The following is a 27,631-nucleotide window of genomic DNA, read 5'->3' on the forward strand; positions in this document are numbered from 1 at the left end:
TCACCGAGCTTGTCCATATTTAACCAGATCAAAATAAATATGAAAAAGTATTTTATTTTCATTCCTGTATTAAGAGACCTGATGGGCCTGAAAGGGAACTTAGGAAAGGAGTTGGAAGTGGACAATAGAGAGTGTGAATCCAAAGGAAGCCAGTTTTCATTTGTTTTGCTGCTCACAGGGCAACTTAATTCAACATTCAATATTCAACATAATTCAATATTCACAGCACATAAAGGGACTTTAACGAATAAGTGTTCAGATATGTGGACAATAAAGAACTGATAAAAATGTCTGCTTCCTTCTGATGAGCTGCTGTTCTACTTGCTGACTGTTACATGTTTTACCAGTGTGTGTGACAGTAATGATCTATCAAAATGAGGGCTCAATTAAACCAGGAGCTGCACAAAGTTAAAAGAAAGGCTCTGCACCAAGGAGCTTACAGACCATGGATGTGTTGAGTGCATAGCTGAACTATGCTGAACTGAAAGTATAATTAAACTGACAATAAACCTAGCTAGATTCGAGTTTTTATTGTACTCAGATGGTTTTTGCGTAACAGTTTGGACATACCTGTCAAGTTCATTAACCATTCTTTAAAAAAGGGCTTAAATTTTAATGTTGAAAAAAGTACTCTCTTCTTAGCAAGAATAGTCTTAAACCTGAAGTACTTTTGTGTTTTGGAATTAAAGTTTCCTGCAAACAGGAAGAAAAAAAATCCTTGGGATGTTTTATTGCAAACTCCAGTCATGGCATCTTTGAAACAGGATGATCTCTTAGGTGTCCTTTGCTGTCCTTCCCTCCCTACGTGGTTTGTCCACCAATGAATGGCACCTGGATTTCTGTTTCTAGAAAGAATCAAAGCCCACAAATCTTTCAGTTCAGGCCCAGGAGAAGCTGGAAAGCCCTGGACAGCACCCAGAGCTGTTCTTTCTGAATGAATCTGTCCACTCTTCTAGAGCACATGAGGCATCAGCAATGAACCCCCTCCCTAAGCTCTTGCCCTCCAGGGCTGCCTCCTGCAGTAGCCCCAGTCCCTTGTTTTTATGCATGAATGGTTGCTTCTTCTTATCAGAACAACTCACTCCTTCCATCTGAGCTTCTCTGGGTCCTGTTTTAATCAGATGACACTGGCAGAGGATCTGATTTGAGGCCTTCCCAGGCTTTCCACTTGCATAGTTTGTGTTTGTTGCCACACAGCAGAATAAAAACCCTTATTTAAATGAATTACTTTAATTGCCAGCCCGTAATGTTAATGCTTGGTGGCATGACCTTTTCACATGCCAGAGCTGTTAATGCTTGGAGATGACAATGTCATTGTGCAGCCCTTTCTGTTCAAAGGCTTCCTGGCCCAAACCAAACCGACCTGGAGAATAACAGGGCCTGTGGAGATGTGGGTTTGAGTTACCAATGGGATCTAATTCCAGGAGGAACTCTGAGAAAGGTGTTGTATGAGGCAGGAGGCTCCACATGCACTAGTGATTTAACTGTTTGGGTATTAGGTACTCATCAATTTTTATCCAAGAGGAGAATCTGAAGAGAAGAAATTATGAATAATCAAAATAGAAAATTAGGATGAGTCTGATTCCATATTCTAGAGGATGGAAATAGCCTCAGTTTCGTCTGGTGTGTGCTCACGCACCCACAAGGAGGTTACTTTCAGAAAGTTGGGGTTTTTTTGTGGCCATCTGCTTGTTCCTCCAAACCCAGAACAATCAGGGCTATGCAAAATCACAGGATCATTTAGATTGGAAATGACCTCCAAGACCATTGAGGCCAAGCTGTGACGATCCCCACCATCTCACCAGCCCAGAGCTCTGAGTGCCACCTCCAGGCCTTCCTTGGACACCTCCAGGGATGGAGACTCCAAACCTCCCTGGGCAGCCCCTTCCAATGTCTGAAAACCCACTCAGTGAAGAAATTCTTCCTGAATTTCTTCTTGAAATAGTCCCAGACATCCTTTTTTGCATTTTATCCAATAAGAGACCCAATTCAAAAGAGTGCCAGGCTGTTAAGGAGTCCACTTTACCATCATTAACTTGTGCCACCTTTCTTCCTTCCACAATGTCCCCAGCCTCCCACATGTCCCTTCCTCTGCACATCTCTCTCCCCTCATCACAACAGGCTCCAGTCCCCTTCACCTGTCCTTCTTTCCTCCTGTTTCAACCTCCTTGGGTTCTCACATCCCTATACCTTTACATTTTCCTCCTCTAGCCTCATTTCCTGTCCCTAATTAAATCAGCCAACCCCTCCAAATCAGGTGATCTAAAGAGTTTTCCCTACAGCTATAGTCTTCCTTCCCATCAATATCTCCTCTTTGGAGTTTCCCTGGTGATGGTGAAAATGTTCTGAGCCCAGGCAGGAGATGAGGGCTGAGGGGTTTGTGCCTCCCCACAAGGTACCAGAGCTCCCGTGCAGGTGAGCCCTGCCCTGGCAGGTCCACCCTCCTCCTGCTTCACGAGCAGGAGCACACACAAAATGGGACATCTGGACTTGGATTGAAATCCCACAGCCATCCAGGAGCCTGTCCCAGACACTCCTGCCTCACTTCCAGCTCCTGCTCTGGGTGACAGTGCCAAACCAAACCCCATGATTCCCCATCTTGCTTTTAAAAACCAGAGGCTTCCTTGGAAAGCTCACTTCCCCCCCACCCCCCAACAAACTTTCTTAATAAGAGCAGCATAAAAACATGTAAAGAAAGATGACTTTATTCCTCAGATACAGCTTTATCCCTGCTTATCCTTCCCTTTTCCTCACATAATCTTCCACATGGATTCCTTATTGCCATAGCAATGCCTCACAGCTAAATATTTCCCCTTCCTCCAAAGCTGATTTTTTACTCTTCACAATTTATCTCCAATGATCCTAAACCATAAGCTCTTCTTTTTATCTTCCTCTATGTCAAAAGATTTCTGGTAACAAAGCCACATTCCCAAGGATATTTTAGGCAACATATTTCTTCACCCTCCAACTATCTTTAATCAAATTACTGATGCAAATAACTGAGATAAATATGCTGGTTCTTTACTGACAAAATAATCTGGAAAACTGTAAATAAGCAAGCTAAATCTGCACTACATATGCATGAGATATTCTCTTAGGATGTCTTAAAAATAAGTGAAGGCATTTAGAAATGTATCAAGAAGATTCAGATGCCATATTAAGTATGGCTGTGCCTTAGATCTCTTCAAATGTGCATTATACACAGACACATAATAATATTTATATGTATTTATATAAGAGAATTTTGGAAGGGAAGGGCATGTTGCTGTGCAGGTTCAAGGAATGGAGACTGCCATGTTCCACAGTTTTGGAGTAGTTTCACCACAGGACAAATTAATCAAGTTCTCTTTTCTCTGGGGTTCTCCATGTCTTTGTCTGAAGCCATGGGGTGCTGGGCACAGTTAGAGATCTATTGGTCAAAACTGGACAAAGTAGAAGCTACAATTTATAAATCATGGCAATTTACATTTTCAAGGTATTCATATCTCTGCCAGCAGCATTAATCAGGAGTTTTCTTTATCTAGAGTTGGGCTTGCTTTTGGAAAGCTGATTTATTTGCTGCTTTTCACAGATGAACCCATTGTTTTCCCTTTTCTTCATGGCAACCCAGAAAAAAAAAATTATTGATAATAATAATTATTATTATTTTTAATATGAAACCATTATTTATTATAGCACTAAATATTATTGCTATACTAAGGCATATCAAAATATTAGATTGTACAATCATTAATTAGCAATTATTATGCTAATAATAAATTCTTGTTGATATAATGATTGCTTTATAGTACTAACAGCTTCATTAAAATCAAAGTGCAAAATTCAGTAGTCAGGGTTATCCTTAAGAATTGTGAAAGTGGCTCAGACAAAACAAGAAGTTTTTGTCCTACTCTTGAAGAAAACTGAATCTGGGCCTTTCCTAAGATTCAGTAAAAATTACTTAATCTGACTTATTTTTTCTCTGCTACTGCTGAGTAGTAGGAACTGAGTCCAAATTAAAATGAAAATATTTAATTACTTTGATAAAGACCGATCTCATTATCCAGATTAACAAGACTGTAGGAAATTGAGCAAAGCTTGTGAAGGGTATCAGAAACTTTTGAATCCTTTTAGAATAAATCTTTATGAATTAATAAAAAACAAAAATTCACATCAATTTTAAAAATTATGTTGAGAGCTGGGATGGACGGAGGTATTTTTTCTCTCTTTCACCTCATAGATGGGAATAACCACATTAGAAGAAGCAAATTAAATATCTCCCTGTTTTTCAGTTTGTGATTAAACACTAAATATCCATGTATCATTCAAAAATTATTATAAGACTGACTGAAGTTCTCAGTATTTTTGAGAATTATGGTCCTTTCTAACCCCAAACCATTCTGGGATCTTGGGATTCTCCTGGTCTGAAGATCTCTGGCCTGGCAGAGTGTTCTCATATTTTGGCTCCATCAGTGGATGATGCTTGACCTGGCCAGTTTGGGGAAATATCTGTAACCATGAGAGATTCATCTTGCAAACACTGAGAAAATACTGAAAAAATGAATTGAAATTTGAGTTTCACATTTAAGCCAAATTCAACTGTCCTTTCTTTCTGGTCAGCCACAGTGAGAACACTCCTTTCCATGACAAATGGGATTTTCCTACCTCAGAAATTCCCTTTTCCTTCATCCCCTTTTGCTCAGGCAGAGAAAGCCCATGAAAATACATTCCTTATATTTAAGTGAGCCTAGCTGTCACACTTTTATTTGTTGATATATATATTTGTTAATTTATTTTCAAATTTAGTAGACTTTGAGGAGTCAGCAAGAGCTTTGCTAAAATTCATAACTTCAGTTTTCCCTTTCTGATAAGAGACATTTGGATTTACTTAAATATCATCTCTCTGGAATTCAAATGGTGAAGAAAAGAGAATTTTAAATCAATATGATTTCCCAAGCACTTCAATTTAAACACATAGTTCCTTGGTAAAAGTCAAGCCTGTTCAGCAGGTGAAAATCATGCTCTTAATCCTCATCCTCAGGAGATGTCCAAGATTAGGAAACAAATTCTGTGTCTCAGAGAGTCAAACAAATATGCAAACACAAAAAAAAAAATCCCATTTTTATGTATGCAAGTTATTATAGATAAGAATAACGGGCATATAAGTAATGACAACTGCTGTTTACCAATATTCACTAATTTTGAAAATTAACTCCACATTTGGGACCTGCTTGTGTTCGTTTGTTGTGAAAACCTCCTCAGACACATGTTCTCTTAGGATAAGTACTTAAAAAATTCCAGTTGAATTATTTAATAATTTAATGGAGGTGATTTTAGAACAGAATATTTTATTGTATTGCTTGGAATCAGTAAATAATTTGCTGTCTAAGCAATACAACTCATAGATAGAAACCATTCTGGGTGAAATTCATGGCATGAATTTCAAATTTAAAAAGCCAATGTTTTGAAATTAATAGCCATTGAAGTTTCAGATTAGAAAAAATAATTTCAAACATGTAAACCTGAGAAATTTAAGGAGAGAAGTAAGGATTTGATGAATTCATATGACAGTCTGAATTATTTACTCAGCTTTAGTTTCAAGGGTCTGTAGTGTATAGGAAATAAATTCCAAAAATTTATTAATAAATATATTCCTGAAAATATCTTTAAAATAAAACTGAACTTTAAAATAAAACTGAAAGCAAAATGCCTTCCATCCCTAAACTTGTCTAAAAGGAACAGCAGTAGCTTTTAAAAACATTTTTGTATTAATGAATTGCTGAACAAAAGGCAAGAGATGCATTAGCAGTTCTATTAGCAAAATAATTTTCTGACAGAACAGTGTAAAACCCAGCACTGCTGTGTAAAAAGAGAGGCATCAAACACAGAAATGGCAGGCCCAATGCTTCATAAATTTGCATTTCAAATCCAATAACAAAACAAGAGACTCAGTGCTTTGTAAAAACTGCCTTATTAGGACACCCATACAAGGTAATCTTTGGAGAAAAAAAATCTAAAAATAAATAAATACTAAATGGGAATGAATATGGATTCTGTACATCCTAAACCACCATTTCAGCCAGCTTTTCCCCTGGTATAAATGGTGTAAAGGAAGTTACTTTGATTGTAAATATTATTCCAACACGTGTTTCCAAGCTTGAACAGGCCTCGTTTGATGCTGAGCTGGAATAAAATGACAATGATGTCTTGAGTCCTTGGCAGCTCCAGCAGTGCCTCCTGATCTGATTGAGTGTGTCAGGGCAAAGGCTGTGAACATTTAGGGTTCATATCTTATTCACTCAGAAGTGGTTTCAGGTCACATTAGAGGAAGAGAAGTTGATTTATTTTGCATGACAACTATGAATTTTAACCAAAAGAGGCATTAATAAAATAAAAAAGGGCTTTTCTCTCAAATCACAAAGGCAATTCTTTCCTCTTCTTGAGGTCTTTTCTTGAATTAGTTCTGTGTTTGTACAGTGCAATCTGATGGTTTCAGATGATACACAGGAGACCAGCAGCTGATGCTGTTTCTTGGGCTTTCCTTTGACTTTGACATGGTTCTGAAATGAGTGTGACTTTCTCCTGCTTTGCCACGCAGCTTCAATTCCCAGTTTGTCCAACTGCTCTTCCAGTAACCAAGGGGAAGGGAATAGGGGATATAAGCTGCCAGCTTTGTCCCCTGCAGTCAGCTATACTGAGTGGAAATTTGTTACAAACTGTGGGAACTCACACGAGGCACTGGGAAATCAGTCTCATCAAAGCTTGGCTAATTGTCAAAACAAAAATTAGTGATCGAAAAACCATTATATTACTGTGTATGTAATTGTGATTTATGAAGACTTAGACAAAAATCATCTTCCCATGGAAAAAAATTTATGACCAATATTAGTTTTACCATCATTGACATTGTTGGGAAGCCTAAAAATTAGCACCAGAAACATGTCTCCATTAATTACAAATTCCTTGGGCCACTTTCTGTTCCAAATCAATTATGATCTTTAATCAGCCTGTTATAAAAGCCAGGCTGGAAAGAGCAGGAATGTTAAATAGTTAAAACTAGCACTACATAATTTTAGATAACTTCTCCAATGCTTTGATCTTAAATTGAATTCAGTCTGCCATCAAGATGGCATCAAGTTTTAATGTGAAGAGAGGGTTACTGCTATCAAAATTGTAAAGCACAGCGCTCTAATTTTTGGTGACTTACTGAATGCAAATCAGTTAAAAAGAGAAACTGTGGAATCCCATGGGAGAGTGGGTTTTTTGGGTTTTATTTTTTTAAACAAGTTTTTATGCTTTAAACTCTCTATTTGTGTCCTGTCATTAGATCACCTGAACAATTTACAAGTCTAAATGAAAAAAAAAAAGTCAGAAAGTCACTGGAAAGCACAAGCTTTAATCAGGCTTTATTTTATGACCCAGCAGCTCCCATAAGTCTTTTAGATTTTGGAGGCTGTGAAGTGACATGTGTAAATGTCCCTCCCTGGGGAAGAGAAGCAAACACTAATTGGGATATTGACAGGTTTAAATGAAGCAGAAACACACGAAGAAACTCTGCCTCCAACAAAAATGAGTACTGGGGAGTGGGGCATGCCGGGACATTAATGGTTTTCATTCACTGCTCACTCATGCAAGTAAATATACTTTTAAGCACAGTGACCTGGGTCTATAACAGCTCAGTTCTGAGCTAAAAAGCCATGAAATGCTATCTGCTGATGTATAAGAAAGAGGGCTCTGGTAGAACCAGTCTCTTCTAGCTGTTCAGAGAGAATTATAATTCTGTTTTCTACATAGTTGCAAATAGACCAATATCATCTGATGCTGTGATGGCAGGAACAGACTCAATCAGCAAGACACAACTCTCTCTGTATTTAGCAGCCACCATATGAATTTATTAGCATAACCAATATAAATATATATATTTATATATTATGTATATTATATTTATATATTTTATATATATACATTTATATATTTTCTGCATATTAACACTAACAGAGAGCTGTTGTTGTATTGGATGAATATTCAAAAGCATTCACCTGGGCAAAGTGGCCAAGCATGATCATAAAACCCATCAGTGATTCAACACAACTGGTCTTCAGGTGGCTAAAAATTAAGGACTATTTCTGTAGTGGACATTGAGGGGGGAAAAAAAAAAAAAAAAAAAAAAAAAAAAAGTGTTTTCAGATGGCCATTGGTCTTGTTTTAAAGACAACAAACACCTTCTTATTGATGATAAAAGGACCTCAGGGTGAGCTGATCAGACTTTTGCAACCAACCTTCAGAAGTCCAGCTTAAAGTCAGAGAAATCAAGTGCTAAAGGCCTGATCTCAAACTCCACATTCCCTTAACTAAGGAGATTCAGAATGTTAATAAATGCTACAGTCCCAGAAATGACAGGAAAGGAAATTTAACAAAGGAGAACAAGATGAATAAAATCCAAATAAAAAGCTCTCAAGTTATTTATTTTATTTTTATTTGGTTTTTCCAATAAAAATTCTGCCCCTTTTTAGAGAGATCATCTGGGAATAGTTTGGGAATGGTATGACCACCTTGGTCTGCTTGTTTCTGCAAAACCAAAACTTTAATTCTTGATCTATTTGCCCTTTTCCTCTGTATGGTCTAGTTTCTACTTTTACTGCCCAGCAAATCAATAAAAGCAGAAAATTTCCAGAAGAGTTGGGAATCATCTTAAAAGCTGTACAGTCTAGTAAGAGCTGATTAACAAGCTAACAACAAAAAAATTTAACAAATAATTCAATTAATAATTAAGAAACAAATTAATAATTAAGAAATAAATTAATAATTAAGAATTAATTTTTAAATTTAGCAATTTTTTAATACCTGTCTCAGGGAAAGAGGGAATTACTAGCAAAGAGAAACAAAGAGGGTCTAGAGAAACACAATATTTATAAAAATAGTAAATGCAATACTTTTTGAGATACAATCACCCATAAATTAGAAGCAGCTCTTACAGCAAATAAAAGTCAGAAATGGAAACTTTTCTCACTTTTATGAAATCTAAAATTAGGAACTTTCCTTGGGAATTTTTTTGGTGATTTTTTACATTCATTGTTATTGTGTCTTTGCAGTGTTTTATCAAATCTGAATTCTAGGCCTTGTGTGCTGAGCATTTTGGGACTGTTTCACTGAATAGTTAATTCTTCCAGACAAAAGCAGAGGCTGAGAATTTGGCTCCAGTGCCCAAACGTCTGAGGCCAGAGGATGAGCACCCTAATTTGAACCTGGATTATAGTTATTTTGGCTCATTCAGAGCTGCCAATGTGCTCATCCAGCTGTGAGCCAGAGAACAGCTGAAAAGAAGTTTTAAAGCTAAATTTTGCAGTGTTTATGTTGACATTACTTTGCTGTACAGGGGCCCTAGAGATTTATCACCTCTATAACTTAGGTCAAGATGTTTTTGTGCCTGCACATGCACAGGCATGTGTGTGTGAGTGAGTAAAAAGAATGGGGAAAACCAGCAAATATGTTCCACAAAGGCAAACAAGGAGAATTATTTTGTCCCCTGGGGGAAAAAAAAAAAAAAAAGGACAAAGCGACCCTCATTGTCTCTTTCCCCTGACTTTCAGCTGTCCCAGGCATCCCTCTTTTCAATATGTTCTTAAAAAGAAATGTTTCTGTTTCTCTGGAGACCATTTTTACCCCTCAGCCAAGGGGAGGCACCATAAATACTCGTGTTTGAGGCAGGAGTAAATTATAGCCATCCATCTCCTGGACAGAGTGTGGCACAGGGCTGGGGGTCACTTTCCTTCCCACGTTGCAAGGAGTTCAAAGGACGTGGTTTATAATTTTTTTTCCCCTTTAAATTGTATTTCAAGGGAATAGAAACTCCCATTACCTCTTCCACGTGCCCAAAAGCAGAGGCCAAAATGGCACTGCTGATAATGTAAGCAGCAGAAAAGGAAGAAGAAAGTCGTGTTTCCAAGCAGGGTTTGACATATTGTAGATGACAGATGCTGAGTGTGATAAATGAAGCAGCTGCTTACAAGGGCAATATGAAAATGCTTCTTTGATTTTTTTATTTTTTTTTTAAATCAGGTTGTCGAATGTTTCTTTGTTAATCAGATCCTTGAAAGACACAAACACAAAAGCTGTGCTTAGGTCTCAGCTTTGTACCTAAATTATTAAATTATCATCATTTGGCCCTAGGAAATACAGGAAATTTAAGGACTGAATTGGCCATTCTGGGTTTTGTTTTTTTGAGGGTTTTTAGATTATATTTCATTATAAAAAGAATAATCACAAAGGTATAGTGTGAGTTTATACACTGTATAACAGCCTCATTAGTCACGTCCCCAGGGGGATTTTATGTTCAAGTTTTATTGCTTTTTCTGTTACACATTTTAGAGTTTCTTGTAACTGGTAGAAAGGCTTTTAGACTCACTCCTGTTGGGGCTTTGGACTGTAAGTTATTTTTTCTTTAGAGAACAGCTAATTTCCTTGACCTAAAACTTTTTATGAGAATGTGGTCTCTTTGACAAAAGGCATTTCTCAGAAGGCTTTATTAGCTCAGCATTTAAAAATCAGGCCAACATGCTCACAACATCTTCAAAATTAAAATTTTGGCAGAAAAGGAGAAAAGAAAAAGCTATGCCGATTCATGAGAATTCTCAAAACTGAGTCTTTTTTCCAGCCAAATAATACTGGCAAAATCACCCAAATCCATTCAAGCTAAAAGCACTCTAAGGAACATGGATTTCCTGGTGGTCATCTGGGAATACATTTTTAATTCTGTGAGGAACTGAAGGAATAGTTTTTTACCAATGAAATATAAAATAAAAGGTTATGATGTTGTTGAATCAAAGGTAGAAACTTCCTTTTTCATCATGAAGCAAAGTTGTCACTAATTTCTAGTTATCTTCTAGTTGGCTTCTTATTTAATGAATTTCCCAATGGATGAATTATTCTGTTTTTTGCTAAAAAGAGACTGCTGGAGTGATGGGCAGGATGGTCTTGTGTTGTAGATCCACGCTGCTCCTCCTCTGCAAATAACTGCTCTAACCAACCCCTTCTGTAGCTGTAATTAAAAATTTATCATACTATCTAAGATCCTAGAAAAAACTCATCCTGAGATTTAATTTTGAGAAGCTACTGCATTTCTGCTCTGATGGAAAAGCTGTCTGTTCTTTGGAATTTAGCATGAAAAATCCCTTGTTGTTGAAGTGCTACACCTTTGTCCCACAGTGTTTCACTGGGAATTCACAGTGGAAAATGCTGGGAAATGATGTGACTTCTAAACTTTCCTTACCAGTAAGATAAATTGAAGTAATAACAGCATCAGCAGGATGCCAAACTAATAACTGGATATGAACGTTCTAAAAAGGAAGATGCTGCCACTGTCAAAGCAGCTGCAACTACAATTCATGGAGGCCTTTTCATAAATCCCTGCTTTATTCTTTAGCTCTGCCCAGCCTCTGCTCTAGGGCAGCCTTCCCAAGGCATCACTTGGGCAAACCCAGTGGAATTCCAGCATTTCAACCACTTGGGCAAAGAAAAGGGTGATAAAAGCAGATTGTTTCTTTAGCCCAATTTATTTTCTTTTCTTTCTCTCTTTCCCCTCAAATAAATGGGTCATTGATCACATTGAGCAACTTCAGGTCATCCTGTGCACATCAGGTTCTGCCCTCTCAATCCTAGGAAAGAAAAATAGGGGACTGTTCAATCAGGCTGCTTTGTCTGAGTTTCCAGATGCAACAATTGTCTAAAAAAGCTTGTTCCATCTGCCTTTAGTATGGAATCCTGCAACTTGAATTACAAAAGTCTATTTTCAGGAGTAACTACTGAGAATCTACTGCATTACAATAATTTAGGTTGAAAAAGACCTCAAATCAAATCTCTAATCTACTGGTTGCCTTATAAAATATGCAAAAATTTAAAAAAATTACGTAAACCAAAAATATACCACCTCTGGATTAATTTATCTGTATTTAAAAAAAGGAGAAAATTTAAATGGCAAATTCAGGCATCCAAAATTTCAGTAACTGAGACATCCAAGCAGTTTCCAGTGAGACTGTTGTGATCATGTTTGATAATACATTGTTTAATTGCACAAACATTGTTTCCCCACAAGATAAGTTCTTCTTTAGTTGAGGGAATACACAGTGCTCAGGGTTATGAGGCTGGTGAATGATGCAACTCCTATTTTTGCCTTATTTTCGATCATGCCCCGGATTAGAAAATAGTAAATGAAATGAAAAGAAGTCCTTTGGCTAGTCCTTGCTGAATGCCCCATTGGATACTCTCATTTTACACTTTTTCTGTGGCAAAATTCAGGATTTCTAGACTGTTACCTCTCACGTTTTTTGACAGATGTTGCTTTCCTTCATTTATTTTTAAGTGTTCAAGTGGCTTTGCAGAATTGCTGAACACCCCTCAGTGCAACTAAAGTCTTACTAAAAATATATCCTGATTGTCTACATAATAAATTATTCTGCAGATAATATATGTCTTATGTTTGCTGTCTTTTGAGGTAATTTCATGTATTTAAACTCATACTTCACAAAGATTTTCTAAGGATAACTTGGAAGCATCTTAAAGTGTGTGGTTCCTGAAATGCTCCTGTATTTATGCTGTGTCCTTGACTCAGTTGCTCTGTATGAGCAGCATCAACAGAGTGCCCAGAATTGGTCTTAAAAAGAACAGCTTGTTAAGAAGTTGAACTCTGGTAAACTGTTTTAAAAAAAATAAATTTAAAAACCAAGCCTTGTCCAAACCTGGTCTTGGACACTGCCAGGGATCCAGGGGCAGCCACAAAATCTCTGGGCAACCTCTTCCAGTGTTTCACCACCATAACAGGGAAGAATTTCTAAAATCTAATCTAACCATGCCCTCGGGCAATTTGAAGCCATTCCCTGTGTGCTGTCCCTGCATCCCCTGGAAATTGTCTCTCTCCAGGTTTCCTGGGGCTCCTTCAGGCCCTGCAAGGCCACCCTGAGCTCAGCCCAAAGCTTCTCCTGTGCAGCTGAACAATCCCAGCTGTGCCAGCCTTTCCTGCCAGCAGAGCTGCTCCATCCCTCTGCTCATCCTGGAGCCTCCTCTGGGCTCTCTGCAGCAGCTCCAGCTCCTCCCTGTGCTGGGACAGGGCTGGGGCAGCTCTCAGGTGGGCTCTCACCTGAGCAGGGCACAGGGACAGACTCTTGATGGAGGAGAAATTTTGGGTATCTCCCTTTGTCTGCCTTGCTGCTGTTGGCTAATTACTAAATTACTAATTACTGTGTGACTAAAGCAGTATTCCTGTTATCATCAGAGCATCTGAAAACAGAGTCTTGTGGGTTACAAAAAGCTCAGCTCTGGAGATGGGGGTACTGATGGGTCTTTGAGGGAGCTGTTTGCCAGCAGGTTTCACATAACCCTGCAGAGGAGCCATCCCTGGAGCAGGAAAACTTCTGGCATGTCTGTAACCAGCAGCTTTGGTGTCCTGGGGAGAGCTGTTCCACCTTTCTGTGCCTGCAGAACCTCATGGCTCTGGGCAATGATTTTGCACAGCTTCCTTCCAGCAGGAGAATAATCTTGTTTTTCAGTTCGGTGGTGAAAGGAAAACAGGAAAACCCAAAACATAGAGCCCAATAAATCTCCACTTGAGTTCAGGAGGAAAAGTGCAGAAGATGGTAATGCTGCCAAAATCCATGGATGGCAAAAGGGGGAGTTCAGTACTTCTAAGTGAATAGCTCTGCTATTCTGTCAGCAGCAAAACCCACAGGCTGGCCAGGGGCTTGAAATTTTTGCTGCATCATGGAAAGGATGAAAATGAGATTGCTCAAATGAGGCCCTATGACTGATATTCTCTTCCCACAGAGGTCTTGAGTAACTTTGGCACTGACTTTCACTTGAGCAGGATTTAATTTGCTAAAATAAGAGTTACACTGACAAGTTTCTTACAGTCTTAGTACCCAATCCTCATACAAGCTAAAAGGGAGGTGCTAAAGGAGAACTAAACTGTAGGATATTAAAAGGACTAATTCCTTTCTGTCTATTTCTAATAAATAAGAGAAAATAAAAATCTCCCAAGGTGCTTAATATTGCCTATTACTGTGCATATCCTGAATTCATGACTAATGCACTTTAATTCAGTCACAAGATATGCTTTAAACATTTCAGTGCTGCATCATGTGCTGCACTTGAGATGTTCAAGATCTTAATTATTTGTTCTCTTCACTATCCCTCACCCAAGAGATAATGACAAATTCTGTCGTGATGGTATTTTTTATGATACACATAGCTGTGACACATGATAATTTCACAATCATTTCGAGACACCATGTGGTTTCTTTTGACATTTTGTGACAGGCTGTGTTATCAAGCTCAATTGTTTGCACAGGAAACAACTGTAGCACGTGGTCCTTGGGACATTATGTTATCTCCTGATAATGATGTCATTAACATGTGTATACTATAATTAATGACTACAAGAGCGATTCATTTGAGTAAGGCTTATGAATCCGTTTCATCTAAAAAGGGAAAGAAAACCTATAATCATTTGGGCTCAGATCCTGAAAGCTACTTACTTGCAACCTGCTGCAGCTATGCTGGGTGACCCGTTAATTGAGGCATATTAACCAAGAAGCATTTATTTCTCAGTTATATTACAGAAGCTTGGATTAGAATCATTATCATAATGATTGTTCTAATAGAGATCAGTGAGGGAAACAGGAACCTAGCAGTGCTCCAAACCCCTTTGTCACCTGATCTCCTACCAAGGGGAGCCAGGAAACAATTACAGTTCATCAGTGTGCACGGTGAAATAATGAAGCTGGAGAGGTGGAGAGCAAACCCACTGCAGCTCAGGCTGTCCCCTCCTGCTCCTGCAGCCCCAGGACAGAAAACTCTCTCCTTGCAGCCTTGTCTGCATGGAAAGCAGGCTGTCACAAAGGCAGTTCAGACATGTGAAGCATTTTTATGTAAGAATCACAGAGTGGTTTTGTTGGAAAAGACCTTAAAGCCCATCCAGTGCCATGGGCAGGGACACCTTCCACTGTCCCAGGTTGCTCCAAGCCCCAGTGTCCAACCTGGCTTGGACACTGCCAGGGATGGGGCAGCTTCTCTGGGTTCCCTGTGCCAGGGCCTCACCAACCTCACAGTAAACAATTTCTTTCTAACCTGTTATTCCCTGTTTTGAAGCCATTCCCCCTTGTCCTGTCACTCCACTTCCTGATGAATTGTCCCTCTCTGGCTTCCTCTTAGGTTTTTGCTGCCATATTTTTGCCAATATATTTGATGGTTCAAAGGCTGTCCCCTCCTGCTCCTGCAGCCCCAGGACAGAAAACTCTCTCCTTGCAGCCTTGTCTGCATGGAAAGCAGGCTGTCACAAAGGCAGTTCAGACATGTGAAGCATTTTTATGTAAGAATCACAGAGTGGTTTTGTTGGAAAAGACCTTAAAGCCCATCCAGTGCCATGGGCAGGGACACCTTCCACTGTCCCAGGTTGCTCCAAGCCCCAGTGTCCAACCTGGCTTGGACACTGCCAGGGGATGGGGCAGCTTCTCTGGGTTCCCTGTGCCAGGGCCTCACCAACCTCACAGTAAACAATTTCTTTCTAACCTGTTATTCCCTGTTTTGAAGCCATTCCCCCTTGTCCTGTCACTCCACTTCCTGATGAATTGTCCCTCTCTGGCTTCCTCTTAGGTTTTTGCTGCCAAATTTTTGCCAATATATTTGATGGTTCAATGTCTTGATGTAAGTCCTGCCATGGTTTAGGTGTAATGTCACCACAAACTCAATTCTGCTTCTCACTGCTTAGAGCTTCCTAAGAAAATAAGATATATTCAGACTGCCAAAATTTGCTTTCAAGCATCATAATCCACTCTTCTCCCTGAAGGCTGCACAAATTGCACATAGATATTTTTGTGTTATTCAGATTTTCAAAAGGTTCTATTTGGGCATGAAAAATATTTTCATGGAGATGCTTGCATGCAGGTGCAGCCACACAAAAAAAAGCTGTGGGTGAATGAAATTTCCAACCTGCCACAGCTAGAGTCCTCAGGAAAGCTGCCTACAATGTGTCTACAGAAATTATGAGACTGGATCCCTGGGAAGATGTTTGAGAATTGTCTTTGTGCATAAAAGCTACAACTGATGAAAGCTGGATCATGCTGGATCCTCCAGAAAGATTTAAAAAAGGGCAGGAGGGATCCAGGGAACCATGAGCTGAGCTGCTCCTCTCAAAGCTTAAATTCTGAATGGGGTTCAAAGATTCACAGAGCTCTGTCTGGGCTTTTCCAGAACAAAGGTGGTATCAGTTAGCTGGGAGGATGTGACAGATCCCTTAAAAGCACTCAAACTCCTGTGGATTCCAAACTAAAATATCCCTGGATGGTCCCAAGTTAAACCCATGGTGCTTCCAAGCTCCTGCATTTCACAGGTTCAGCTCACTCAAACTCAAGAGCTGAAGCAAAATTTTCTTCAGGCTTATGTTTTGGCATTATGATCTGTCTGTTCTCTTGTCTCCTGCTTTTGGAAGTAATTGTAACTGTGCTGCAAAAAGTCAACTCTTGCTCCAGAAGCAGTGTCCATGTGAGAGGTTTATAGTTACACAGCTAAGCCAGGATGCTATTGGAATAAGCTGGAATAATCAGCAAAGGAAGAAATAGTCTTGAATTTGGACAAGATCTAAGGAACTTCTTGGGAAAAGCAGCAGACTAAATGTGTATATTTATATTAAAAAGCACATTTGTAACATCTGAAGGGCTTGCTGGGTGTCAGCAAGGCCATGGTAACTGCCCAGGTCTGCAAGCCTACCCCACAGCAACTGAGAGGAAATTCAACCTCTTTAATTGTCTTTAATTACTCTGCCTATGCCCATGCTCAGCAGACACTGGGACACCCAGCACAGCCCAGCAGCTGCCAAGCCACTGCTTTGTACATTTGAGCCCCCTCATTCAGAAGAGAGACTGATTTATTCTGAGCAGATTTATTCTGCTCCTGGGTCTTGACAGGTGAAATAAGCAAATAACAGCCAAGGAAAAAGCCATCCTATCAAAGCTAAATAGTGCTTGTGCCAGCCTTCTCCTTCTGGCCAGCTTGTTCTCTCCTCTCTCAGTTTAAGCATTTCTGGGAGGTCTTCCACACTGAAAGGTTTAAGACTCCAAAGTGAAAGAGTTAACACCTCTGTGAAATGCATTATTTTCATTATATATGCAAATAAAACTCACAAGTCCTCATTCACAGCAGTCTCTCCACTGGGGAGTTCCCTGAAATAGGACTGGGAATGCTACAGGGAATCGGCAAAAACTCCTGAGGGCACCCAGAGATTACTGTGCTCTCCTGTAAAGATTCTCCTCACTGTTTAGGTGCATTCCCATTTTCCTTAAAAGCCAGGCACTTCATTTAGCTCTTATTTAAATCTCAGACCTGGGCATTTAGCAAGTGGTAATTGGATTTTCCACAACAATATGCAACCACTTATGGAAAGTCTGTTCTCCCTTATTTCAGCTCGGCAAGTCACCACTTAAAAATCTGATAGCAGAAGATTTGCCTTGCTCAGAATGTGGGTTTATGGCTGTAAGTGCATGGCAAGGAGCCAGCTCCTTCCAGTTGTAAATGCAACATTTAGGTTGCATTGCAAAGGGAGACAAAAATACAGCAGAGTGCTGCTTTCTTGCAGAGTACTTACAGTAATAGGCACTTATTTTAAAAGCCAGTTTTGAGATAAAACTGCAGAAGTGAGATCCTGCTGCACTATTGTGTGTGTACCTGTGGGCAATTACCCACATCAATGGCTAATAATTAAAAGGCAGGAAAAATAATCATCTAACAGATCCTCCTTCTACTGCTCTGATGATTCGCAGCAAAATGGACTTAATCAATAGCTCTATTTTCTGTCTCTTTCTGATTTTGTGATCATAGGTTTATATGATCTCACATTAGAGCCTTCAAATCCTTTGCCCTTTACAGGGAAAGAAATGGAAGCAAGAAATGGAAGGATTGTTTCTCAGGTACTTATCTATCAATGTGGCAAGTCTGTTAGTAGAAAAATGTTCCTGTTAAGTCACTGATGATGTGATTTTAGAGTTTATTTTAACTAATATGAGAAAAGTTCAGGATGGGAAAACAGAACAGAGAGAACCTGCAGTGCTGACTGAAAGTGAGGCCATTGACATTGCTGCTTTACCATTCATTCCCAAAGGATTACAACATTTGCTGGAGGACTTTTTCTTAAAAGTTTAAGCCAAATTTGTAGACAACAACAACAAAACCCCCAAACCTAAACCAAATATAAGCAACATATGTTTAGTTTCCTGAATAACCATCCTCTTTGCTAAGCATCAGCACATCACTGATTACATGAAAGACATCTGTGCCCACACTATTTCTGTAAATCAGGGCTCTGATGAAAAAAATGGCTGTAGGAGCATAATATTTAAGATGCTTTTTTTTAGGTTGATCTAACTTTAGGGATTATATTTCACCAAATCACCCACAGAACCCAAGCCATTCAATGAGTCTGTATTTCTGTGTTGTGAGTGGCCACACATTCATGCACTTAGACACAGAAATATTGGCACTTGAGGCCTTTAATTTCCATAGATCAAACACAGCAAGAGATCTCTTACAGCCTAGTAGAATTTTTTGCAAAATGATGAATAGGAAATCTCACCAGAAGTTTCATTTGTAAAAGCAGGGAGTTTAAATGTCATTGCCAATCCCTGCACACACTGGGCTGCTCCCACCATCACCTGAGAACACATCACCTTGTTCTCCTAGGGTGACTTTATAATGCTTGTATCCCCATTTGTCTCTTTTATTATTTAATATTGTTCTCTCTTTTTTTTTTGTGCTAGTGAATGCTTTGCCTGATAAATAAACAGGTTTTTTTTTTTCACTTTTCTCCAAGGAAATATTTTCCTGAACCAGCTGGGGGAGGAGCACTTGAATCTGCTCTCTAGAGGAACCCCTTTAGAGGGGTTCCTCCCAAATTAGAGGTTTTCTCCCAAATTCTCCCTAAACCAGGATACTTGTACAAGGGAATTTTAAAGGAAAAACCTCTTTCACAAGTCAAGAATGGTGGTCGGAGCTATAAAATTTATTCCCTCCCTGAAAGATCATTTCTCCTTTCTGAATTTGGTGCTGTGCTCACCTATGTCCATAAAATTACAAAACATTGCTTTCTCAGGGAAGGAATTTGTCCAGGTGGAAGTTAAACACCAAATAATTAGTGACAGAGAATCTAAATTTATTGTCACAAAGACACATAACTACCTGGACAACACAGGTCTTACATGATCAAATATTCCAGCTCAGAATTGGAAAAAAACCCAAAAATTGGGTGTAAGAATAATTATTCTTTGGCCTAATGGAGACAGTTAAAAAAAAATGGATGGGGTTAGATTAATCATAAGTAATTAGGCCAACAGTAAGAGCTCATTCTTTCATTATCTCCTGGTTTGACAGACCAGATCAATTCATTCCTCAGCCCTGCAGGATTCTAATAAGATTTATCTAAAAATGGAGCCATGCTTCTTCAGTTATCTATACCATGAGGACACTCAGAAATCAATGCTATGGCCAGAAGTGAGAGAGACTCTTTATGTTTGAAGGCACAATTGCTTTCCAAAAAAAAAGCTTTAAGTTGCACTGATGGAAGCAGCTGTAAAAGATCATCTTTGGCTGATAGTGACATGTGATACTATTTCTTAAAAGAAATAAACTCTAATCCAAAGCATAAAATATTTGCATATAAACTATTTTTTTTTTTTTTTTTCTCAAGAAAGATAAAAGCAAAATATTCAGATTTGTTCAAGCATCACATACCCTACAAATATTTGAATGTGCAATGAGGATGGGAGCTGATGCACTGAGCAAATCCCAATGGTCAGGGAAGGTGAAAGGGTGAAGGAAACATTTCCCACCAAGCAAATGGATTGGTGAAAGAAAATCTGCATTTGCAATTTTTTTTTTTCTGATAGTACCTGACATGCAAAGGTTTAATTTAATTTTTTTTAATTTTTAAAATTTTTTGTTTATGTTGAATATCACAGACTCTACGTACTGTTCCCACACTAAGCACCACTGTAGGATTTTCACAGAGGAATGTGAACAAAAGCACCACACAATTTTTGAAAATCTATTTTGAAGATGAAACTTTTTTTTACAGTTTTCTTTTGCTGCAGGAGAATTATACAGAAAAATGTAACTGACTTGGCATCTGTGTCACTTGATACTCAAATGTAGTTTATATCCTACATATTTCTTCATGTTTTGTGAAATAATTTTTGCTATTTTTGTTATAACTCAGTTTAGGCTTTTCTTCTTCAAATGAAAGATAAGGATAAACAATATTAATAAATAAATAAACAAAATGAAGAACTATAAAGAATTATGATGCAGGCCTTATAACAGCATTCAATAACTTTAAAAAGAGTGAATAATCTTTTGAAATATAAGCTTTTTACTGAAAAAGACAGTGGCTAAGTCATTCAAAATGCAGAAGAAAAGAATATAAGAAGAAATAAGAGTCTGCCCTCTATTTTGTCTGTTCAGAGAGCATTCTGCAAATCCTAAACTGATATAAAATAATAATGGGGAGTTCTGAGGCTTTGTCCTGCTGGAACAGGGTTACTTTCTAAATGAGATGTACCTTAAAGCCGGCAAGACTGACACAGACAAAAAGAAATGAGGGAGAAGGAGAAGGAAAAGTAAAGGAAAAGGAAAAGTAGAAAGAAAAGGAAAAGTAGAAGGAAAAGGAAAAGGAAAAGGAAAAGGAAAAGGAAAAGGAAAAGGAAAAAGTGCAGTACTGTAAGAACTACCTTTTCTAAAGTGGAAATAGTCATGTGTGGTGCACATAGCCACTAAATTAATTTACATCCCACTATTGCTTTACAATACTCTCTTGGTTTTATTTAATCTTCGTTAGCAAGACATAGACCCAACTTTTGATGACATTGCAAATATAAAAATAAGCTGCAATAGATCCTGCATTCACTTCCTCCCCCAGAAGTCAATATTAAACCCATCAAACACACTGCAAACAACTCCCACCTCGCAAATGAAACTAATGTATTCACAGCAGCATTTGTACTTTAAAATATGACTCAGAAAAATTAGTAGGTTTCATAGCATGAAAATCCAGGTAAATGTAGAGATCTAAGCATTAAATAAAAGTAAATATTCAAGAAATATCAAGACTGTAAACCTATATCTATGCTTAATTTGAAACCCATTTGATTCAGATACACAGTAAACATCAACGCTCGATTGTGGGCATGGTTAGTGGTTAGTCATTACTCCAGTACCACAAGAATAGAAGGAAAAAAGAAATAACTTATGAGACCACTGTCCTAACACTATTTGTATTAGGACTTATTTTGTGTGGCTGACTTTGAGATTTAGAACCACTTTGTAATTTTAAGAAAACATGGGAAATAAATATATTTGATAAATTTTTATTCTGTAAGAGTGGTGTGTTCTGACAAGAATTTCTGGGCTAAATGTCCAGATGCAATTACTGCATTCTCCTCAGCACAGCAGGGCCAGGAGCTCCTGGAGCTGAGCAAGGGCCTGGAGCAGCTCCGTGCCCAGGAAAGGCTGAGGGAGCTGGGGCTGCTCAGCCTGGAGAGGAGCCCCAGTGAGAGGGGAACCAGCCCTGCCTGGCCCTGCCTGTCCCTGGATGTCCCTGGCTGTCCCTGTGTCTGTCCCTGGCTGTCCCTATCTGTCTGTCCCTGGCTGTCCCTTGTAGCAGGCCCAGGGCCTGCAAGGCCTCCATGGCGTTCAGCAGCCTAAGACAGGAAATGCCTGGTCATGATGGCCGGACCTAAGAAGCCCCTCTCTTCCGCCTTCAGACCCTTGCTTATCTCTCTGTAAGACCACAGGTCACTTTCCCCTCGACCCTTACTACTGGGCGATTTCTAAAACTCCTGTACCCTATAATAACCCCCACTTTTGCCCAGTTTGTCAGAAGATGTTGTCCCTGAGAACCTTTGCAGAAGACTCCAATAAAGACACCTCTGTGGAACCTCATACAACCTTCTCCTCTCTCTCCCTGCATCTGCCAAAGGCACTTAGCAAGCTAAAGAGCTGAAATCACAAATGAGCTGATAATCACAAAGAGCTGAACTGCTTGCTAAGGTTGCCTGAGGCTGGGAGCTGCCTGGGAGCCCAGACAGGCTGTGCTGAACAGAACTGAGCTATCCAGACCTGCAGCAATCAGCTGGGGACACCCCAAAACCCAGCCGAGGCATGGATTATAGTCCCTGGCTGTCCCTGGCTGTCCCTGTGTCTGTCCCTGGCTGTCCCTGTGTCTGTCCCTGTGTGCAGAGGTCAGAGCAGGCCCAGGCTCTGCTCCAGGCCCAGCAATGGCCCCAGAGGCACGGGCAGGGCCTGAGCCCAGCAATTCCCCTCACAGGAGGCACAACTTCTGCCCTGGGCAGAAGAATTGTGAACAAGACTGGAGGAAAAGGCCTGAAGCTGAGCCAGAGGAGGTTCAGGCTGGAGATCAGGGAAAGGGTCTTCCCCCAGAGGGTGCTGGGGCACTGAAGAGGCTCCCCAGGGCAGTGATCATGGCCCCAAGCCTGCCAAGAATCTCAAGAAGCGTTTGGACAATGCTCTGAGGCACATGGTGTGACTCTTGGGCTGTCCTGTGCAGGGCCAGGGGTTGGACTGGATGATCCTTGTGGGCCCCTTCCCTTGTGATTCTATGATTCTAAACCACCAGTAAGAATAATTTCCAGAGTATTTCCTCCTTAGAACATTTTGGGATTATAATTTATTGCATTCGAGCACAGTAGGGTTTGAAGAATCGTGCCAAATACAATGTACTGACATTTGTACTTTCTCAGTGATGGTTACTATGAATGGATAATCTGTCTGATTGGTATCAATCCCTGCCACACCACCATCTCAGCTGAAGGAGCAGGTCAGATATTATTTTTAAGTCTTGTTTCAGCAGTGCTCAGGGACAGAGGAGCTGCAGTCCTTGATCTGAAATGATCTCTGTAGCACAGTTTTCTGACCACAGCTGGCCAAACCTGGACACAGAGCTCACTGCAATCTGAGAGCCACATAACATGTCTGAATAAAGGGATAATGTAACAGGACACAATAAATATTAATGTTGAGGAAGGAGAACATGCTAAAATATCTGTGGTTTTTATAGTATTAATCTGTTCAAGGAAGGAAGAAAATAAAACAGCAGCTTCTGAATCCCATCACTTATGAGACTTTCAAAAAACCATGAAGATATGAAGGCATTTGGAAGACTAAATCATCACAATTTTCTTCTTGAACTGATTATTTTTCAGGAAAGCCTCAAAAGTCTGTATCCACTATGAAAATTTCCCCAGAAAGAAAACTCTTGAAAATAAGCCTCACCCCTGCTCCCTTTTGAATGTTGCCATTTGGACATGAAAAAGCTGAGACAGCTATTTTTGGGGGAAAAAAAAAAAAAAAGGCAATAAATATGATGCTGTTGATACAGCAGAGAATGTTGCACTTTGTGGGAAAAAAATCTGCTTTACCCTTCTGCTGGAAACATTGCTGTGCAACCAGCCTTGAAGAACAGAAAAAGGGCTGCTATATTGTTCAAAAAATATTTATTAAAAAAAGAAAAGAAAAAGAAAGAGACAGAGGTTCTTACTTCTTCTCCTTAACTGAGAGCATTGCAAAGATTTGCATACAAACCCACTTGAGTATTTGTGCTGCAGCACATCTGGCAATTATCTTACAAGAGAATTGCCACGGGCTTGGCGTTACCGCGAGGACCAGGGAGCATTTGAAGGCATGGAAGAAAAGGGATATTCCAGCCTTCTACCAGCTACCTTGAACATACTTCATGTTTAATTTCCCTCTGTTGCCAGAGGCTCTGTGTTGTTATGACAGCTGATCTGCCATGGAATAGCTGTAAAGGAAAATCAACAAAGGATCGCTCCAGCGATTCTTGGCGCAATTTATCGGCGCTCGTGTCTGGCGGCTGCTGCCGCCTGTCGGGGTAATGACACATGATGGGTGATTAAAGTGCAAGTCCCTAAATCAAAGCTGTGCCAGCAGTTTGAAGAGGCAGAGAACAGCATTTAGAGCCCTGTTCCTTTCTCGTTGTGGGAGGACCTCGTTAGGGAAAGAAACGGGCTGTTTTGTTAACAAGAGGGAGCATCTGCATCCAGGGAGATCTCATCCAAGATTCACTCACGGTTTCTTTTAGACCGTGCATTTCATGAAAATAAAATAAAAACAATTAGAGTCATGAAAAGAAACAATTAGAGTCATAAAATCATGGAACAGTTTGGGCTGGAATGGACCTCAAAGATCCTCAAGTTCCAACTGCCCTACTATGGGCAGGAGCACAAAATTAAAACATAAAGGGCTTTAAGTTCATACCACTGACTTGGAATTGGACATTTTATTCACAACCTCATGTTTAACACAGTTTTTGCCTTTGATTACCAAGAAAATGGTGGTAAAAGAGGGAGAGAGCAGCCTGTCATGAGGGCAAAGGCAAAGGTGGGTAAGGGCAGCTTACCAGCTCAGCAGAACGACTGATTGGGGCAAGAGAGTAGCTGCAATTCAAGGAAATTATTTTTTGTTTTCTTTGCCTTTGCCCCACTCTTTAATTCTCAGGACACATGCAAGCCATTTAGCTAGAGATTTTTACCAATTTTGGCTAAATTTGTCCATTTCACGGAAGTGTACTCTACTTGAGATAACGGCAAAATAAGGATGAAGAATCAAATAAATGTAAAAGCCTTTAAAAAAAAAAAAGATGGCAGAATGTCAGAAGAAGAAAACAGTAAATCAGGGCACACAAAAAGAGAAGGGAGCTTTTGTCTTGTTTTGTTTTTCCACAGAAACTAGTATTTACAGACCATGGGACTGTGAGAAAAATGGAGCAAAGAAAGATTAAGAAATATCAAAATAACTGGGCTCAGGTGAATTTGACATAGCATTATTGCTGTCCTTCTCATAAGTGTTTTTGGAGGTTTTAGAGACAGTGGTTTTAAGCTTTCTTTACCACATATCATGGATAATCTATCTTTGCAAATGTAGAACAGGCAATGCCACCCTTACTGACACCTTGTGGGATACATGCATTTTAATGAGAAATCGGCTTTTTATACACAAACAAAAGTAGCAGTCAGGCTGATCTCAACATTCCTGTTCTCTCAGCAAGGAATTATTTTCCCCAAGACTAAAATGAGCATTTAGAGGCACCCTGGTGAGCAGTGCACAGTGAGTTCTCCATCACAGCTTGCTGGCTTTGCTGCTGGTGTCGCAGCAGAGCAAACTCATTTGCCTGGTCACATGGAAATTGTCCCTTTATCCTGCCTGGATAAAGCTTCACAGGCAGAGCTTTCCATCCATCTCAATAAACAAATGCTGCAGTGCTTCAGCCATATGGTGGAACAACTGTTAGCTTGCAGAGGAGAAAAGAGCTCCACGCCATCCAGTCTCCATCCATAAGCATCTTCTGGGTTTATTTGTGTTCATAACCAATGTTATATTTTATTTCTTTTGCAGCAGCATGTGTGATTGAGGTCTCTTTGCTCCAGGAGTTGCCTTAAGATGGTGAGGAGCAAATCTAGCCTGGAAGAGGTCATGGTCAACATGGGCAAGCAGCACTGTAAGAGAGGCAGGGGCAGCAGAAACATGACGTGGTACAGGTACAGCCTCCAAGTTTTACCAGTTTTACCAGGCTCCCTTTTCCCACCAGCCTCTTCTCCTGTTATTCCATCAGCTCTTGTCATAGGCAACAATTTTCAAAGTTGTTTTTTTTAAAGAAAAAAGTCTAAGTGGTGAAACTTGGCATTGGAAGAATTAGCTGGGATTAGCATGTTCCTGCTGGAAGGAACTGTGGATCTGACTGACAGCTCTGGGTTTATGTATTAAACACATATAATGCCAATAGCTGAGAAGCATATTTGAGGGGAAAGTGAATGAAGCAATTCTGTTTTCTTGGCAGACAGGATTTGTTGGAAATGTTTTGATGATCAGATTAAAACTTGTGAGGCTCCACACTGTCACAAAAAGAAGTGATAGATTTAAGAAGGGGCAGGGCTAACGTGGTTGCATCCAACAGATTATTTACACAGGAACATGCATGCCTTAATGCAAGCTTGCTTTTCAGAAGGTAATTTTTTCAGGATACCATTCTATCACATTATATACAGCCCCTAAAGTGGAATTAGGAAGTGTGACATTTATTCAGATGAAGGCAGGCAGTCTGTTTTAAGCAGTCATCTCTTCCCCTGTGACTCCCAGGCAACCTTTAAATAATTTTAGTTCTTCCCTTCATGTTAAAGGCTCATTATCCTTTACAGAAATTCTTCAGAAGTCTTCTCATCCCAAGCACCAGGAGTCATTTCTCAAGACAGCACTAGATGCCTTGTTCCAGATCTCTCATAACTTTCTAATATTGTGTGTCTTAGTGAATATGGAATTTGGGAACTACTAATCCTTGAATCACAAGAAGAGAAAAATTCACTGGTCATGATTTTTATGTCCATTCCCTGAAAAGAAAGGGAGCAGGATAATAGCTGCTAAATGAAAATTTTCTGCCCTGTGGTTCCTGATTCAGCATTGATGCTGGCAGCTTGCTCTTTTCACATTTCTGATGGTATTTCTTTTCTCTTTTCTTTTCTTTTCTTTTCTTTTTTCTTTTTCTTTTTCTTTGCACTCCCTTCTCATGCAATCTCCCTTCAACTAAGAATTTGGATCATCTCCTCTGACACGAAGGTGTCACTGAACAAACACTGAGACACTGAATAAATGTATATTTGGAATGATTACAATTTCCCCCTTAGCACTAAGAGTCTTGTTAAGCAAGTCAAGGTGGTTTATAGCTTGACACAGGTTTTTACTAAGAAAAAAAATCCATTCATTTTAGAGGTAGCAAGTAATGGAAATAGATTAAATCAATTTTCATCCTGCCCACTCCTGAACGACTGAAACAAAAAAAACCTCCTACTCTCTTTTGACAACAAAGGTCAACATCTTTTTTGTTTACATACAGCTGACAATGGAAATTCTGGAGGAGTAAAGCATCAGCTCATTTAAGAGATTTTTTAATAAGATCTGTGAAAGGTAAAACTTTATCCAGCAGTGTTACTAACAGAGTAGGTAAAAACTTCATCAGACAGGGAGGAGAAGAATCTCCTGTGCACAAGTGGGTTTATTTCCAAGTTCAGTGATACCATCAGTGGTTAGCACCTGCATGCATGAGGTATCTGTGGCACAAGGAACAAGAATTAGGTGTAAAGGGACTGCTGCCATGTTTTTCTTTCTGAGGTCCAGTCTAATTTCATGATCAGTGACCAAATCTAGGCCACTCTGCTTTTTCTATCAGATTTGAGCTACTGCTCTTGGATAAGCCATAAACAGACTTAAGGAAGGTGGGAAGGCAATTTGTCACAAGGAAGCCACAAAAACATGCATCAGTGATAACCCTTGTTCATGGTTTGGAAGCTGTTCCTTACTTACCAACTCTGTCACCCAGAAGCAATTGCATGGTCTCACCCTCTGCCTCTGCCTAAAGAAGGCATTTAGGGTGACCTTGTGGAGAAGAATCAACTAATCAAGAATACCATGAGTTTCATGAAGGAAGACCAATGTTTTTTATCTAGAGGAGGACTAAACTTGAGGACCAAGGTCCAGGAGCAGGATCCTGACTAACCACACAGAAAAAGGAAACAGTGAATGACGAGAGCGATTA

At 39.6% G+C, this 27,631-nt stretch overlaps 1 protein-coding gene across 2 annotated transcripts in view; it reads right to left on the reverse strand.

Annotated features, from left to right (window-relative positions):
- DSCAM (DS cell adhesion molecule) overlaps nucleotides 1-27,631 on the reverse strand; it is a 367,344-nt gene that overhangs the window by 107,857 nt on the left and 231,856 nt on the right. The window lies entirely within an intron of this gene.

The sequence above is a fragment of the Pyrgilauda ruficollis genome, unplaced genomic scaffold, assembly GCF_017590135.1.
Source record: "Pyrgilauda ruficollis isolate IOZ18807 unplaced genomic scaffold, ASM1759013v1 scaffold84, whole genome shotgun sequence".
NCBI classification, from domain to species: Eukaryota; Metazoa; Chordata; class Aves; order Passeriformes; family Passeridae; genus Pyrgilauda; species Pyrgilauda ruficollis.